This window comes from Sceloporus occidentalis, unplaced genomic scaffold (genome assembly GCF_023333645.1).
Source record: "Sceloporus occidentalis isolate IW3139 unplaced genomic scaffold, rSceOcc1.0.p SCAF_3, whole genome shotgun sequence".
Lineage (NCBI taxonomy): Eukaryota > Metazoa > Chordata > Lepidosauria > Squamata > Phrynosomatidae > Sceloporus > Sceloporus occidentalis.
The window spans coordinates 131105732-131123596 of record NW_028316983.1 but is presented as its reverse complement, the minus strand read 5'-3'; the positions used below and the strand labels follow the sequence as shown (position 1 = coordinate 131123596).

Genomic DNA, 17865 nt, shown 5'->3' with positions numbered 1-17865 from the left:
CATTTTGTTTCTGCAATTCCCTGGATACATATACCGTATATACTGAACTATAAGTCTACCTCATGTATAAGTTGAGGGAAGGTTTTGAGGCCAAAATTATGGATTTTTATATGACCCAGGGATAAGTTGAGGGTAAAACTCAGGGGTGTATAACAAAGGATCTAAAGGATAAAGAAAAGGAAAACGGTAATAAAGACCTTAGACAATTCCAGCAGGCACAGTTGTTTGTGTTCACACTAAAGGCTGGATGGATGAAAGAGCAGAGGTTCGAGGACAAATTACACTCTTGCCTTCTGTTCCTTTTTAAAAAATAAGAGTTAAAGTACAGCATTTATATTGACCTGTGGATAAGTCTACTCTGTTTTTTGAAGTCAATTTTAGACTAAAAATTCTAGACTTATACATGAGTATATACAGTATGCCTGTTGTTATTGTGTGCCTTCCAGTTGTTTCTGACTTATGGCAACCCTATCACAGGATTTTCTGGGGCTGAGAGTGTGTGACACACCCAAAGTCACCCAGTGAGTTTCCCTGGCTGAGGGGAGAATCAAACCCTGGTCTCTAGTGTTAGAGTCCAATGTACAAACCACTACACTGTGCTGGTACCCCATGCATTATTTTGTCTTTTCCATACATTTCCTTTTGGATGTTCTCAGACATCCATGTGCCAATTCCTTTCCATGGCTCCTCTTATTCTTCCCCCACCCACCATCCTTCCTGTGATTCCTAGCTGCTGTCAACCTTTGATCAGAATGGTGGTGGCCACAATTTCAGTCACAGCTTCCCCAGTATTGGCAGTTCCTGGGACACAATAATCACTTTCCAGAATCTTCCTAAGGAACAGATCCTGGCAACGTGTGCATGGATGGAATTTTGAGCAGCAGTGCTGCATCCTAAAAGCTGTTGAGCCACAGCAGTAGCCTTTCCAGTACCTCTTTGTCTGGAAGCTCCTTGGAACAGGAAGGTAGAAGCTTCCAAGTGAAGGTAGCACTATATCCCTGAGTTCATGTAAAGGAGCAATAATGGCCCAGGATAATGGCCCTTGGGTCTTTTCATACCACATAGTTTTAGCAATGGGATTCTACATTATCTGTCATTGCAATATTGTATGGAATTCTGGGATCTGTGGTTTAGGAAGGATATTTAGGGTTCTCATCCAGAGAGCTTGTCTGATGCATCCCCAGACTTACTAACCCCAGGGTTGCATAGAATCCATCCATGACAGTTCAGGTAGAATCATTTTGCTACAGTTGTATAGTGTGAGAGAGGCCCTTCTATGCTGTGGGGATTTATTTAAAGGGATTTATTTACTCTTTAACCTGTTTTAAGTACACTTCTGCTTTTGGAAATTAATTAATTTGGTTTAACCATGGAGTACTAAGTATAATTTATGATAAAGGACCAAGAGGTGGTTGTTGTTAAAACATGTGTCTTTGAATTCTGCTGACGTTCACTTCTGGGTGAAAAGATGAACAAACTGTTTCTTCTTTGTGCTTTCTGTGACTCACACATATGGGGTCACTCTGTAGAGGTGCAGATATCCTCAAAAACATCTACAGCACAGTGTTTTGGCGGGAGCCGTGCCCCTTTCACTGCATGCTAATGTACATTTGCTTCCCATTCTTTCCCTCAGTGATTGCATTGGTAAGAATTGTATTTTCCTCCTTTATACTTTTACCTTTACTTTGTTTTTAGGCTGTCATCCTTATTTCTTTCTTTATTTGTGGTACTTGTAGATATTCTTCATCTGCCCTATGTGGGTCTGTAGTCTGCAAAGGTATTCTTAAGAAAAGCATCAACTCTGCAGGCAACATTCTTCTGTCCGATGAACATTCCTGCTTCCTTCTTTGTTTAGGCAAGGAATCCTGTGCTGACTAACAAATTTGCATGACACAGATGAAAAGGAATAGTGCTTCCTTTTTAAAAAGTTCTAAAATGGGAAGGTGCACTTAAAATGGCTGAGTTGATGGCTAAAAATAGTTCTCTGTATACTGCCTCCTTGAACATTTGCTCTCGACTCCCACAAATGACGGAACAACTCCATGCAGACATTAGCATCAGCAGATTTCTCACTGACATCTTCATCCATGCTGTCAGACCAAGTGTTGACTTCATTTCCTGTTTTAGTATCAATTGAAGCGCCACTGAGAGCAGCTTTAGGCCCTGATTTTTCCCGCCAGAGCTTCCCCAGCTAGGGTTATCTGGTTTTCCAAACAGCAATATAGGAATGCTCACTCTGTTACCAGGTCAGCTAAAGACTGCCTGGTACACGTGAGAGAGGCCCAAATAAAACCTTCTTCAAGCCTTACAAGAGAGGGGCCTTTCATGAGCATTTCAGGCTCCATGACATTAGAGGTCTCCTGTGAGCCCAGAATGCTCACAAGAGACCATCCTCGCATGAGATTTGAGGTGAGCTTTATATAGGTTTGCTTCACATGCTGTTCAGCACAGCCACCTGGACCTACAGGCTGAGAGCCAAAAGAGCACTCACAACAGATGATCCTTACAATATTTGGTATGTAATTTGAGGCCATCATGCTACATACCAAAATGCTCGTGTGTGTGTGTTTGTGAGGAGGGGTAATCTGTTGAGGGCCTAAATACCCTAAAGCACCAGATTCCATCTGGTCTTGGAAACCTAAGCAAGGTCAACTCTGGTTAGTACTTGGATGAAAGAAAAACAACAAATGCCAGGTGCTGCCAGCCTTTATTTCAGAGGAGGAAATGGTAAATCTACTTCTTGTGTATCCTTACCTAAGAAAACCCTATAAAATCCATGGGGTTGCCATAAGTCAACAGGTGACTTGGGCGCATACACATATGCAAGTCTGTTGTGAGCCTGATTGGTGCCTATTCTTCCAACTGAGAAAGGGAAATCCTGATTTGTGGCTTTTGTACCCCAACACAGAAAACCTCTGCAACACATTCCTCCCCATTCCCATCCACTGGATACCAGCCCCTCATTTTACTAGTTTTGATCACTGGTATTTAAATCAGCTTTGGTACTAATCTCAGAATTGCCTTCAATGAAGAGAGCAAAGACTAGTGTGAGTGTTAGTCTCAAAGGTGTGTTACAAGATCTGTCTACATACTGGTTTGAGAGAGGTGCAGGGATAGATAGCTGAGGTGTGAAAGTGGGGTGAAGACATATCACCTCATTGTTTGAGCCAGCTTCCTTTGTCATTTGCAAAATTTTATAAACCACTATCATATCACACCGTGCATAATTTAATAGATGGTCATTGCATTCCTCTTTTTTAATGAGCCAAGATGTCCCAGATACTATTTCTAGCCTACTCTTCTAAGGAAGATGCTTCAGTCTGTTGATAATTTTGTTGCCTTTTTTGCACCTTTCTAGGTCTGTCATTGATTATTTTTTATTTAATGAGGTGACAAATTAAACATTTATTCACCGAGGTGACAAAACCTGCATGCAGAGTTCCAGATGTGACTGCATTTCGGGGGTTGGACTGCAGCCCAACTAAAGGGTTTACAGTTTTTTAACTGACAAATTTTTAATTGATTAATCTACTGATCAATTTTACAGAAATCTGCATATCTATATAAATATGGATTCCGAAAATAATAATAATTATTGACCCCATTACTATTTCATCTGTTTCTACACTGAAGGTCTTCTAGCAACGAGAATAACCCTAGGTGTGGCCTCCTTTACACAACTCATTTGTTTTCAACAGGATCAAGAGTTCATCTTTGGCAAATAATTTCTGACTTTTATATTTATAACTACTTTTTTCAGTTATTCCATCCAACACTTCCTCTTTTCTCTCAGGAAATAGTGGTATTTTAACCTGAGAATGACCGCAGACTAATTTTATTCCAGACAAATATTTTACCAGCTTCTGTTTCTGTGCCTCTAACAGCCTTAATATACAGTCATCCCTCCATATTTGAGGCTTTTATATTTGCGGCTTTGATTATTCATGGATTTCATTAATAAGTTCTCTCTAGGACTGTCTAGGTCTTCCAGTGCAACTCTGTGGTCAACTTTAACTAAATGTTGCACTGAAAGACCATTTGTAGCTACTCCAGTGCCATTCTACCCTCTTGTTGGACATTGACCACAGAGTTGCACTGGAGGACCTAGAGATTCCTAAAGAGGTGTCCTCTCAGGTAAAAACAGTGTTTTTGTTATTTGCGGTTTTTCCATATTCACGGGGGTTTTGTTCCCCTAACCCTAGCGAATATAGAGGGACAACTGTATATATGTTAATGGATGGTAATGTTTCTCTTCATGCCTTGAAAAGTATTATAATTTCTGGAAGCCCAGAAGCAGGCCAGGCCAGTTTCTTTCTCCCCCCACCCACTTTTTAAATGTTTATTAATTTAAAAAAGACAGACAATTATACAACAAATACTACAGACAATAATCAACCTCATCAATTATTCATAGCACTTCCATCCTAAAAGAAAGAAGAAAGAGAAGATAACACATGAAAACAAAAAAATTCTACTAACAATTGCAGTGTGCCTGCACCGTCCGCAGGCACATTATATGCAGCTTCAAGCTTACGCTGAAGCCATGCAAAAATAAAGTGTATGACATACATGCCCCATTGTTTTCAATGGGGTGTGAGCATACGTGGAATTCCCCTTATATGGGGTGTGTGTGTCTGGTATTATCTACTCTGTTCCTTAAATACTTAATAACAATAATAATAAATCCTGGAATAAGGATCTTGTTAGGATTGGGTGTATTTAGATTTATTCAGATGTGATACATGTGTAGTAGAATTAGAACAGAAAAGATTGGGGTTTTATGGATAAGGAGGAGAGGGAATAGGCAGGCCAGTTTATTTCTGACCAGTTAACAAACCTATTTGACATTGGGGTGGTTGGTGAGATACCATCCAGATATGACCTGGTCCATGGTAGTATAAGATACATACATTCAAATCTGGCATGATTGTATTTCTTTGCTCCAGATAGGCATGGCCCATGTAGTTTCCATCATGGCTGCTGTAGGATGGGATCACCAAGTTAAAACAACATAAATTCAGCTTTTCAGTGTATGTAGGACAAAGGAATATGCTTGTGGGTCATATTTTATATATGTGTTGTGTGTTCAAGTCATTGCTGACTTATGGTTACCCCTAAGTGAATCTATCACTGGGTTGTCTTGGAAAGATGTGCTCAGAGAGTGTTTGCATTGCCTCCCTTTGAGGCTGAGAGAGTATGACTTGCCCAAGGTCACTTGGTGGGTTTCCATGACTTTCCATGGGATTTGATCCCTGGCCGCTTACAATCTTAGTTTACACCTGTGCTTAGACTCCACTAAACCATGCTTGGTGGTCTCATTTTATTTCTCTGGGTGTATGAGCCTTCAAGTCACCTGTTGATTTATGGCCACCCCATGAATTTCATAGGGTTTTCTTAGGCAAGGAATATTCAGAGGTGGTTTGCCGTTGTCATCTTCTGAAATATTGCCTGCAGCTCCTGGTATTCCAAGGTATTCCATAGGCTATATTTCTCCCATGTAAGTACTAACCAGGGATATTAATGCTTAGTTTCCAAGATCAGACAGGATCTGGTGCCTTCAGGGTATTTAGGTTCGCCAGTTTCTAACAATTTAATCTATTGTATTTTAATAATGCTTTAACTGGTTGGAACTTTAAAATTTTCTTATTTAATTTTAGATGGGTATATATTGCTTATAATATTTTACAGTATTTATGGTATCACAATATTGATAACCATATTTGGCATTTTTTTATGGATAGGAAACTCATAAATGTAATAAATAAAAATAGTGATACAAATTTGGGTCCCATTATAGAATGCATTTTATGGGGTGCATATAGCTCTCTTTCATGTGGCTAATGATTTCTTATTTAAATTTTCTTAAATTGTTTTGTTTCCCCTGCCCATCCTCCATTTTTATATTCTGTGCTGTTGTAATTGTAATGCTTCTAATCTCATAAATTGTCAGTAGGTGGTGATGTAGTGATGTTTACAAAAGTGGTTTGGTTCACAAAGAAAGCAGGGGAACCTCTACTGAAAGCCACCCTACCCTCTTACTCTGTGGTGCAGGGAAAGAAATCGGTCCACATTCTTGGCGGCTGATATTTTGAACTTTATATTAGAGCAACAATGATAGGGTTTTTTTTTTTTGAAAGGGGGGTTTCAAGCAATTTCCTGGCTTCATAAAAACATAAATGAATATTATAATTAAATTCCCTTCCCCCAGTTACCAGGAATCAATAATGTTCAGCATTTTAGAAACACAAGGTACCTCTCAAGTTTGAAATCTTCTTGAAAAATAAGAATCAGAATCATGCAACCATCCAGGTGTTGGGGTCCACAGGTCATAGAAGGCCTAGCCAGCATGATTAATACTGAGGAAAGAGGCAGCCTTTTCTGGAGCCACCCAATTTGAATCTCTGCCTTAAAATGTTTGTATTACAAGCATGAGAGTGACAATTACATTGTTCTAAAGATTTCAAATTCTGATATTTGTTAGATTTCAGATCTTTGATTTTTATTTACTTGTTTATTTGTTTTTGTTTTAGCTCTGCCTTATACCAAGAAGAAACTACAGGTTAACGACAGAACAGATGCCCCTGCATAAGAGGACTTAAGGAGGCACACTCATCTAAATTGTGGTAGGCAAAACTTTAAGTCATGCTGTCCATGGAAATTCATGTAAATTACAACCTGGAAAAACAGACGTACTGAGTTGTGTAGTAGCACAATGTATCCTTGCTCTTGTAACCAATGGAAAATTTACAAGTACTTTGAACAGGAGGGATCTGAGATCTTAAATTATTTTTGCAGTAACTAAGGTACACTTGATCCAATCCCCCACCACAACCAAGTGATTGCTGCTTGGTTTGTCAGCAGTAGTGGAGTCTAGGCAAATAATTTCACTCCATCTGTGTGCTTAGTCAAGGATTCGAAATACAGTCATTAACAATTTCAGGGTACCCACCTTGAAACTGATAGCTGATATGAGAGCTTTAAAAAGGAGCCAAGATTTTTCACTCTGTGCTTCTATTACATCAGTTCTATTCCATCTCGGTCACCCAGTTTTTTTTAATGGTTCTTTATTTCACTCCTTCCAAAATGATGATGGCCACTATTAATTTCAATCCATTTTACCTTAACCCCTCAGGGTTTGCTAGCTAAGTCAGATACTGATGTCTTTTATTCACCATGCCCAATACACACAATGGGAAGCTGGCTAGCAGGACTGGCTAGTTTTAGAAAAATCTGAGTAAGATGAAAACATCATCTTCCAACAAATATTGTAGCAATTAATCTAAAATTTAATATTTTTATAACTTCCAACTTGAAAATGGCGACATGTCCACATATTTCAGGTTTCTTCCCAGTAAAAAGCATCATGCAGTGAAAGGCATGTAAAGGTTTAATTACTTTTGTGTATCGTTCCAAATCCAGCACATAAATTCCAAATCCAGCACATAAATAATTCCAGCACTTAACATAGCATGCAAGAAATCAACTTAATTACTAGGTTAGTTGATCTTGTGCTTAAAGAATTAAGAATATCCAACTTCTGTTTAGATCAACTGTTTGTAAAGAGTTGGGGTGTTGTTTTTAATGCACAGAAAAGTGAACATCGTCCATGTGCTAGTACAGATCTTGTAGCCAAAGTTTGTGTGTGTGTGCATGCATGCATGCACACATGCAAAGTTTAATTTGGCCAGGTTTGCAAATAGCTGGCACTCAGCTGGAAAGTCAAGGGCCTTGGCAACAATCTGCTAGGATGCTTGACTCCACAGGCAGTATAGAAGGAGTATCAAATGGAAGCATTTGGGAAACCAAATAAGCAACCAACCAACCACACTTTAAGGTCCTGTCCTGTCCTAACAGAAGAGGTAGTTCATTGGCTAATCCACAATATATAGCCTGTTCTATTTTGAACTGTTGTGATCTCTCTGGAATGAAGAATTTGAAGGATTAGCTGGGTGCCTGGAGTTTCAGCTGAATATTCATGAGACATGGCCTTCACTGACTGTTATTCCCACCCTCTGCAGTAGCTGAATCTCTTTATTCAGCTGGGTGAGAGTCTCTGCAATGCATTAGGAGAGCTGGCAAAACATTGTGTATCAGCAGGACAAGGGGAGTGTGAGGCATTATCCTCAAGAAGTTTGTCTTGTCTTCATCTGTTATTGAAAAGTGTAAATGAATAATAAGCTATTGGGAAATTCAGAATTGCAATAAGGAAAGCGTTCCAGGTTCAAGGCCACTTCAGTCAAGGGCAGTTTTTCCTAAAAAGATGTCTCACTCCGGTATGGAGTAAAAGTGACAAAAATAGACCCTTTTGTTATGTGGACATGAAATAGGAAGACCTGATAAAGTGGTAAGCATGTGCTATATCTACAAGTCAGTATATGTACTATAATCATATGTGCCAGTGTACATGTTGTTGTGCCTTCAAGTCTTTCCTGACTAATGGAGAACCTAAGGTGAACCTATCATGGAGTTTTCTTGGCAAGTTTCTTCAGAAGGGCTTTGTCATAGCCATCCTCTGAGGCTAAAAGAATGTGCCTAGAGCCAAAGTGTGTCAAAGTCACCTAGCTAGTTTCCATGGCTGAGCCGGGATTTGAACCCTGGTCTCCAGAGTCATAGTCCAGTGCTCAACCACACCACCACACCAATACACATGTATTTTCTAACAAACCTCAAGCCTGTTACTAAATTTGATAGCCTGGTCTGTGTTAGTGTGTGGTCATATCATCGCCCTATCATTCTCATTCAAGAATGAATAAATGAATAAAAAGTACAGTACTAGTTTTCAAACTTCGATAGACTGCAGTCCGCTTTATCAAATGCTTGGAGTATTGTCTCAGGCAGCAGATTATTAACACACATCGTTGGTGAGAAAGTTTTAAAAAGTTACCCTAAATTTATTCTAGTTAAAATAAAATATTTAATCTCTGTTTCTGAAAGAAGACCTTGCTTTCCCATGAGCAATTACTGCTGTTTGTCCCGATTTTCCTTTGCATTTTTCCCTGAAGTCATATGGCAGTGCTACTCTTTGGTGGTTCCCAAGAATATTTTCATGGATCTTTTTGTTTGTTTTTTGTTTACTTTGCCTTAAGTAAAAAAAAAAAGACAAAAAAAGCAACAATGATATGACAAAAATGTCATTAGAGTTGTTTGTGCTTGACAAAATGCTGCTGTTATTTTTATCTGTATCACTTTAATTATCAGTGCTATGCCTACATGGTCTACACTCTTTCTCTCTCTTTATACAGTATGTATATCGGCCTTCAAGTCATCTGTTGACTTATGGCAACACCATGAACTGTGCAGGTTTTTTTTAAAGCAAGGAATACTCAGAGGTGGTTTTGCCAGTTTCTGACTCTGAAATATAGCCTACAGCACCTGGTATTTGTTGGCAATCTCCCATCCAAATACTAACCAGGGCCAACCCTGCCTGGCTTCCAGGATCAGACAGGATCTGGTGCCTTTAAGGTATTTAAGCTCTGCTCCTTTAGTTCCCACAAAACTGTGTAAAGTAAGTTTGCTGAAAGTTTGTGATACTCCAAGGTTACCTAGTAATGCATGGCCAAGCAAGGATTTGACTTTAGCTTTCCTTGGTTCAGTACTTCAAACATTACACTATAGCAGTTTTCTCAGATTGATTGTTAGTATAAAATGCAGTGGTAAAGGATGCGGGGGGGGGGGGGGGACAACAAATAAGGAAAATAAAGCAACGAATAAAGTGTTTAATTTGTGTTATATGCAAATCAGAACAATATGCCAATTCAATATCCATATTTGAGGAACTGAGATATGGAAACCCTATAGCTTCCCCTCCCCAAATTCCAGGCCAGAAGTGAGGTGTTTGGAGGAAAGAAAAGAAGGTGGCTGCAACAACAGAATTGCCCAAGCCAGCATAGCCACTCTTAGTGGAGCCAGGGTTGCCAGAGTGAAAACTGGAGAGGGCTCCGGTACATTTAATGGTTTGGAAGAGGGAATTTCAGCAGGTCTTATTCATCATGAAACTAGATAACAAGTGCCATGCGCTGAAATTTGCTCTTCTACACAACCATTAAAGTTACAGGAGTTTTTTTTCCCAGTTTTCCCTCTGGCAACCTTATAGTGGAGGTCCATGAAAGGAGAGGGAAGAAAAAGAAAGTGGAGTTTCCCTTCCCTTCCCTGGCTATTTGCATTAATCTGTATAATGGTCTTTACAGTAAATTTTCACTGCACTTTGGATTTTTACTCTTTAAATTTTTTTGAAGAGGACATGTGGTGTTCTGCTTGTCCAGAACTTCTTAACAAACAAGGGCAGTGTGTTTTTAAAATACATTGCTTAACCTTATTTTTGTTGGATGACAGTCTCAATGGAGTTTAGGTACAAGTTGTAGGTGCTGAGTGGATACAAACATCTAAGCTTTATTTACTGGATATAAGTGTGCTGATTTTTCCAGTTGGAAGAAACTGAAGTTAGTGCATTGTTTGGCAGATCAGATTGATTTAATTCTTTATTAAAAATTCCATGTGATCATTGGTAATATCTGTGAAAAAGATGGGTCTGCAACTACCTCAGGTTAGCAGAGTTGTGCCTAGTAGTCCATACTGAAAACAATTCTTGGACTGAATCACTGAAAGTGTAATAGTATTTATTTTGGAATGGCACCTTGTGGATGTGTGGTGGCCTTCCTGAGGGGGTTGTGCATGCCATAGATCAGAACAACCAGGGGACTTAATCTTTGAAATCCAAATGTTGTGCCCCTTAAAGTGAAAACAGGTTGCCACTCAGTGGCAGTGATGGCTTCTTTTGGAGCTGTTATGATCTGCCATGTACAATAAATCTGTTTTAGTTGGAGGATTATCAGTCTGATAGACTGTAACAGCTCTTTCACTTTCTTCTGACATGATATGTCCAGCAGCAAACTAGTGCAGCAGTATTCTTTTGCTCAAAAGTTATCTGTTCCCTTTCTGAAAACAGATGAAGTAATTAACCTGCCTTGTGGTGACTTCACCAAATTGAAAATAATTTCATTTCTAAAGAGCAGTGGTTGAAGTCAAGATTTTGTGGGAAGATTGTAAATACTAATTAAATCTGTATCTGCTAAACAATTTAAAAGAGGGCTGTCATTCCTTATCACTGTCCCCTATTGTTATTAGTTCAGTTTCTTTGTCATAATTTGAGCATTTGAACTGGTTAGATGAAATTTTGAAGTAACCTTCATATGATTTTTTGTTTTTCAAAAGTGTTGGATGGCAGCTTCTGTCACCCTCTTAGCTGGGAGGGAATGGGACTTGTGGTCCAAAGCATTCTGAAGATGATAGGTTTGAGAAGTCTGGCTTAATAGCTTGATTGCAATCACAGTCCAGAAGTGTTATTTATTAAGATATCACAGAACTCAATGTGGTGTAGTGGTTTGAGCACTGGACTCTGGAGATCAGGGTTCAAATCTCAGCTCTGCCATAAGAACCCATTGGGTGAACTTGGGAAAGACACACACTCTCAGCTTCAGAGGATGGTAGTGGCAAGCCCTCTCTGAAGAAACTTGTCAAGAAAACCCTATGATAGTGTTCGCCTTCGGATCGTCATAAGTCAGAAACGACTTGAAGGTACACAACATTCATTGAAGTCTTGTCTACTAGTACAAGCTTGGTGCAGTTCAATCTATCATGTATTTCATGGATATTGTATAGTTTATATAATTGGCCCTTGGTATCCATGGTGGGTCTGTTCTGAACCTCCTGTGGATACCAAAATCTCCGAATCCTCAAGTCCCATTGACCATAATGGCAGTGCATGCCGATGGCTGCACCACCTCCCCTCTCCCTCCTTCCTCTATCTCTCTTGCTCTCTCCTTCCTTCCTTCCTTCCTTCCTTCCTTCCTTCCTTCCTCCTTCTCCCCCCTCCCTCCCTCTCTGAGGCTTCTGTCCTGGGCTTGGCTTTGGGAGCGATTCAGAGATACAGGTTGTAGCCCTGCCAGCCAGAGGGAGACAGAGCTGGGGCTTTGGTCTCATAGCCCCCTCCCCCAGGCCCAACACCCAGGATGGAACCTCCAGATTCTGAGACCCAAGCCCCAGCTTCCACTCCCTCTGGCTGATGGGGTTCCAACCTCTGCCTCTGAACTGCTCCCAAAGCCAAGTCCAGGGAAGAAGCCTTGGAGGGGGAGGGAGGGGGGAGAAAGGAAGGAAGGAAGGAGGGAGGGAGGGAGGGAGGGAGGGAGGGAGGGAAGGACGGAGGATGGACTTCAGTGCATTTATCCCCAATGGTGGTGCAGCTGCATTCATGTGCCGCCATTGGGAGACAATGTGGGCTTATCTTCCATGGATGCTCAAATCCGCAGATGGCAGGTCCACAGATACCAAGGTCCCATTGTATAGTCTGCCCTTTCTTTATGCGGGGGATCCGTTCCGGACTCACCCATGTAAAGCGAGTTCTGCCTATGCTCGAGCCCCATTTAAATGAATGGGGCTCATGCATGCGGTGGCGTGGTGGTGCAGTGGTGCACGCGCGCCATGTGTGCGTGCCCTATTATTCCATATGGGACACACCGCCCCTTCTCCCAGCATGGCTTTCAGCCTATGCTGAAAGCCACGTGTGACGCGGGTGCACTGTATATTGTTATATAAATAACAATATACACTTATGTATTGTTATGTAAATAAAGCTATAAATAGATTAAGCTATATGATCCCTTCCAGGGTGACTTCGCATATATGACTAATTCCTCTGTTTGTTTCTAATGCAACAGCCTACCTGTCTGCTGCAAGATTGTCATTGAGGCCGACAACATTTGATTTCAATAAATCTTGTCCCTAAAGATGGTGTTAGGATGAACACAAAATGAGGGCCAAACCCAACATATTAACTGGAACAAGACATCGTTACAGGCTAGGAATGGAGTAGCATGGGTCCGTGTTGTCTTCAGTGGCAACACATCTTTGAATGGCCTAGCTCTCACACTTACTGGCTTTTCAAAGTCCCAAAGTCTGTCTTTTCAGACCTAAGTATTGACCAGACCAAAGGAATATTGATTTAAGATCTCTCTTGGTGGTACCTTCATAGGAAGTACTTTTATACTGGATCGGACAAGTGGTCCACCCATCTGCAGTGTACTCTGGTGATAGTCCTCCAAGATGTTAAGTAGAGGTTTTTGTAGATGCCCTTGTATTTCTTGATATACTTGAAATAATTGATGCCTTTTTAAGCAGGCCTGCTGTTTCACTGAGCTGTGCCCACTTTAGCTCTCCTTAACAGAACTGCTATGGCAAGTAGTTTTGTTTTGGTTCAAATGTTTAATCGGTGCAGCAGTCAAGGGAGTAAAAAACCTGAAGAATAGTTTTTCTGTCTGTTGACTCAGACTGATGTGGATGTGGTCATCTTAAAAAGAAGGTTCCTACATACTCATTATTATTACATGTAAGACAACATATCCCCCCCCCTCCAAAGAAATCCATTTATCAACAAATCACGTTTTGGCAATTAAATGGTTTGAATCCAATTTGAGCCCATAGCAGGGGGCAAAAGATTAAAGTTCTTCCATCCAGATGCTGTCCCCCTGCATTTAACTTTAGTGAAAAAGTTGACATTGGCTAAGTCTTTAAAGAAACAAACAGTCTGACATGCAGATAAGTGGAAGGGATTAAATGACCATTTGGTTCATTTATTCTCTGACACTTTTCTTCCCACATGAGAATGTTTCTTATCCTTTCTCAGGAGTGATGCTACGAGGATGATGGGGGGAGGCTTTGGCTCCTCAAATAAGAATTCTACCCCCATTAAATTTTCTGACAGTCTTTTTCAAGACTTTTTTCATGAAAGTCTCCACATTTTTAGCTCAGAGTGTCACACTGAAAATCATCCACACGCTATTATATCACCTGTGTTCACATTCTTTTGGTCACTTTGTCTACTTCTTTTCTTGGACTCCCACACTTTATTTGTAAATGTTCACATGAGGTTTTAAATTATTGCAGTGCTAGAAATTAGAAGTCTGAAGGAAAATTCCATTGGCTTTGGGGGGCAATGCCCTCCTTTTGCCCTTCCACCCAGCTACATCCCTGCTCCTCCAGTTAATGAAGCTGATAGAAATAAAAACAACTCATTTGAGATGAGATGGCGGAGAAGAGTTGTGTGGACTGCCAAAAAATAACAAAAAATAAAATAAATGAGTCCTAGAACTAATCAAGCCTGAACTTTTCCTGGAGGTCAGAAGGACTAGATTAAGGCTGTTGTATTTTGGACATATCATGAGAAGGCATAACTCAGTAGAAAAAAACAATAATACAGCGCACCCGTGTTATACGCGGCTTTCAGCACATGTGCTCAAGCAACGGGGAGCGTGCGGGGTGCAGCGGGTGGCACGTCCCATTCAGATGAATGGGTATGCGTCACTGCACCGCTGCGCGCATGAGCAGACCAACATAGTAAATGGCTTTTGGACTCTGACTACTGATGGCAGTTGAGCAGAATGTTATTGTCTCACTTTCCACAACAGTGTCTGAGGTGGCTTATTGTCAATTAAAAGAAGCAGTCTATCAATGGGAATGGCTAAAACTGATCTGTTTTGTGCTCAGAGGCTTATCTAGATATGAGTTGTAATGCAACACTGTGTATTGATATGAATTGCATTGCAATACTGTGCCAGAATGTGCAGATGCACATCTCAGCATGTGCACTCCAGTCAAATTAGGGGGTGATGAATAACATAAGGTGATCCCCGAGTGATGTTTTTGTTCACTACTGCACTTTCTGCTAAACTCCATATTGAGTTGCATCCCACTTGTATCTTGGGTTACCGAGACTGCGTCTGCACAGTAGAAATAAAGTAGTTTGATACCACTTTAACTGCCATGGCTGAGTTGTGACAAAAAGCTCTCTGACAGAAGACTAAATATCTCACAAAACTGCAGATCCCAGCATTCCATAACATTGAGACATGGCAGTTAAAGCAGTGTCAAACTGCATGAATTTTGCAGTGTAGATGAAGCTTGAGTCCGAGTTGCAAAATTTGTACACAAAAATACCATTAAAATTACCTCCACAGTCATACTTGGTATGTTTGGGAGCAAGCACCATCAAACAGGGAGAGAGAGATTTGCATTTGAATAAGCATATATATTTGTTTGTTTGTTTAACTTATACCCCACCTTTCTCCCAATATAGGATCCAAGGCTTTTAAAAGCACAATACAATTTTAAAAACCCCTGCTAATACAAAGTTTAAAACAAACTAAATTTCTTTTTAGAAAACATATGTTAAAATGGTTAAAGACAGCTTTAAAACACATTAAAACATAAATTAAAAACAACACACACACACACACACACACACACACACACACACACCACCCATTAAAAGTGTCTGCTGAACACACTAAAAAGCAAAAGTTTTCTAAAATAGAAACTGGCTAAAGGAAAGAAAGCAGGGAGGGAGCCAATTGGTGCAGCTGGTGCCAACTGGTCCTCAACAGACGTACCAAGGATGGTGATGAGATTTCTGTTGCAGATTTTAGAGCACAGGATGGCTCATATAGTGAGATAATGGTTGTTCAAATAGAATTGCACAGTAAGATGGCACTGCTTCTGTCCCCTAGGTACAGTCCAAAAGCAGGCTGGAAGAACAATCAAATTACTTCTTTCAGTATGTTGTATTTTAGTCATTCAGCTTCTGAGAGCCCTGGTGGCCCAGTTGTTAAATGCCTATACTGTAGCCAGTCACTCACAAACCATAAAGTTGTGAGTTCAATCACTGCTAAGGGGGCTCAAGCTCGACTCAGGCTTGCATCTTTCCAAGGTTGCTAAAATGAGTACCCAGCTTGTTGGAGGCAATTAGCTTACAGTTGTAAACCGCGTAAACACTTTTAGTTCAGTATGAAGCGGTATATAAATGATGCTGTTTTTGTTTTTTGTTTGCTTGCAAGTAGAAGAAAAAGGTGGAAGCAACAAATATTTGCCGGTATGATTATTTTGTTTCGTTACTTCTAAATTCAGCTTCTTCACCTAGGCTATATATATGATTTTCAGCAGACCAGGATCAGGAGAGATTCTGAACTACTGTACAGTCATCCCTCCATATTTGTGGCTTTGATATTTGCTGATTTGATTATTCACGGATTTCATTAATATGTTCTCTCTAGGACTGTCTAGGTCAGCGGTTCCCAACATTCCTAATGCCTTTAATCCCTTTAATACAGTTCCTCATGTTTTTTCATTGCTACTTCATAACTGTAATTAAATAGGTGTTTTCCAATGGTCTTCGGCAACCCCCATGAAAGGGTCATTCGACCCCCAAAGGGGTCCCGACCCACAGGTTGGGAACCACTGGTCTAGGTCCTCCAGTGCAACTCTGTGGTCAACTTTAACTAAAAGTTGCACTGAAAGACCATTTGTAGCTACTCCAGTGCCATTCTATGGTCAATGTATGTTGGACATTGACCACAGAGTTGCACTGGAGGACCTAGAGATTCATAGAGAGGTGTCCTCTCAGGTAAAAACAGTGTTTTTGTTATTTCCGGTTTTTCCATATTCATGGGGGTCTTGTTCCCCTAACCCTAGCGAATATGGAGGGACAACTGTAAATAGTTTTCTATCGCATGTTGTAAGACTCCTCACTTCATGTTGAACTAGGAAACATTATACTAGCGTAACAGATTATACTAGTGGCAGAAGCCTTTAAATTCAGACACATTGTGTGACAAAAGTATTATGCAGGCTTGCCTTCCATCAGGCAGATTTCCAGACATGCTAACGTAGTACCTTATCTGACATCCAACATCCTCTCTTTATGCATTCCCTTCCCAGTTACAGCTTCACATTCCCCTTGCACTGCTCCCATTCAGCGCATTTCTAAAGTCTGTGCATTTCTCACATATGTACCATCTCCAGGCTTAAGATGACAGCAGCACAAGCATACTTGGACAGGAAGGTAGCATCCAGCCTTCGTTCAGTTCATATTTTGTGCATTTATGCAAATTTCTGTGACTATTGTTTTTGCAGTAGCTCTGTTTGAGGGACAAATCTACACATTGCCTGTTTTAATTTGATACCTTATCCATATTTCTATACTCACAGTGAATGCCTTGACATGGCAGTCACAGAGAAGAAACCCTTAGGAGTTTGGGATTATGATATTGATTGGAAAGAAAAGAATTCAAAACACAGTGAACAATGCAAGTACACAGCCATTATTTGCAAAATTTCATTGTGAGGGAGGGATAGGGTTTCATATGGGATAGTTAAAAGAGAGAGAGAGAGAGAGAGAGAGCGCTAGTCTGCTCCTGGGTCTTTAAAGAAAGGTTTGCTATGTAGAAATCAAGTGACTACAGCATAGATCTAAACCTTATCTGCCACTAGCAGAGAACGTCTGTACATCAGCCTGTTGCTAAAGCAGCATCTACAGGGGTTGGTTGAAAAGTTGGCACTCCTTGAAAGGGAGGCCCTTGTGAACAATAAACATTGGGAACTGGTTCTGTTGCTCACTATAGATAAGTAGCAAATGTTTCCATACGTACATTTTTTTCACCGTGATTGCTGTTATAATGATTATTTTCTCTGTGTCCCAAAATCTAGGAAAGAATCCAGGGATGCGTTGTTGGCTTTTATATGGACTAACATATAGCATGCTGTGATCAGTAGAAGAAGAGGCCAGCCATCTTTCTACTGCTGTTCTTCTGTTCAAGCTCAAATCTTAAGGTAGATACTTACCACGATCAGTTTCACAAATGACTGATTAACTTTAAGTAATGGTGGGTCTACACTGATAAGACTATTTTGGGCTGCTCCCGGATTATTTTGGCTCTAAAGGTGCCTTGAATTTCCTCCTTTACCTGGGCACTCCAGAAAGATGCTGGGAAGCTGTCTACACATGCATCCCACTTTTCCACCCACTGCCAGCACAAGTCA

At 40.4% G+C, this 17865-nt stretch overlaps 1 protein-coding gene across 6 annotated transcripts in view; it reads left to right on the top strand.

The window, feature by feature from the left end:
- The window catches only part of CXXC5 (CXXC finger protein 5), a 78688-nt gene that overhangs the window by 38263 nt on the left and 22560 nt on the right, over positions 1-17865 (top strand). For 4 of the 6 annotated variants that reach the window (XR_016280531.1, XR_016280532.1, XM_089516307.1 and 1 more), the window contains exons 2-3: positions 6531-6623; positions 17533-17655. The gene's annotated coding sequence lies outside the window, so the exon portion shown is untranslated. Of the gene's footprint in view, positions 1-6530; positions 6624-9388; positions 9463-15887; positions 15920-17532; positions 17656-17865 lie in introns of those variants that run through there. The other 2 variants (XM_089516304.1, XM_089516305.1) reach the window with 2 other exon arrangements.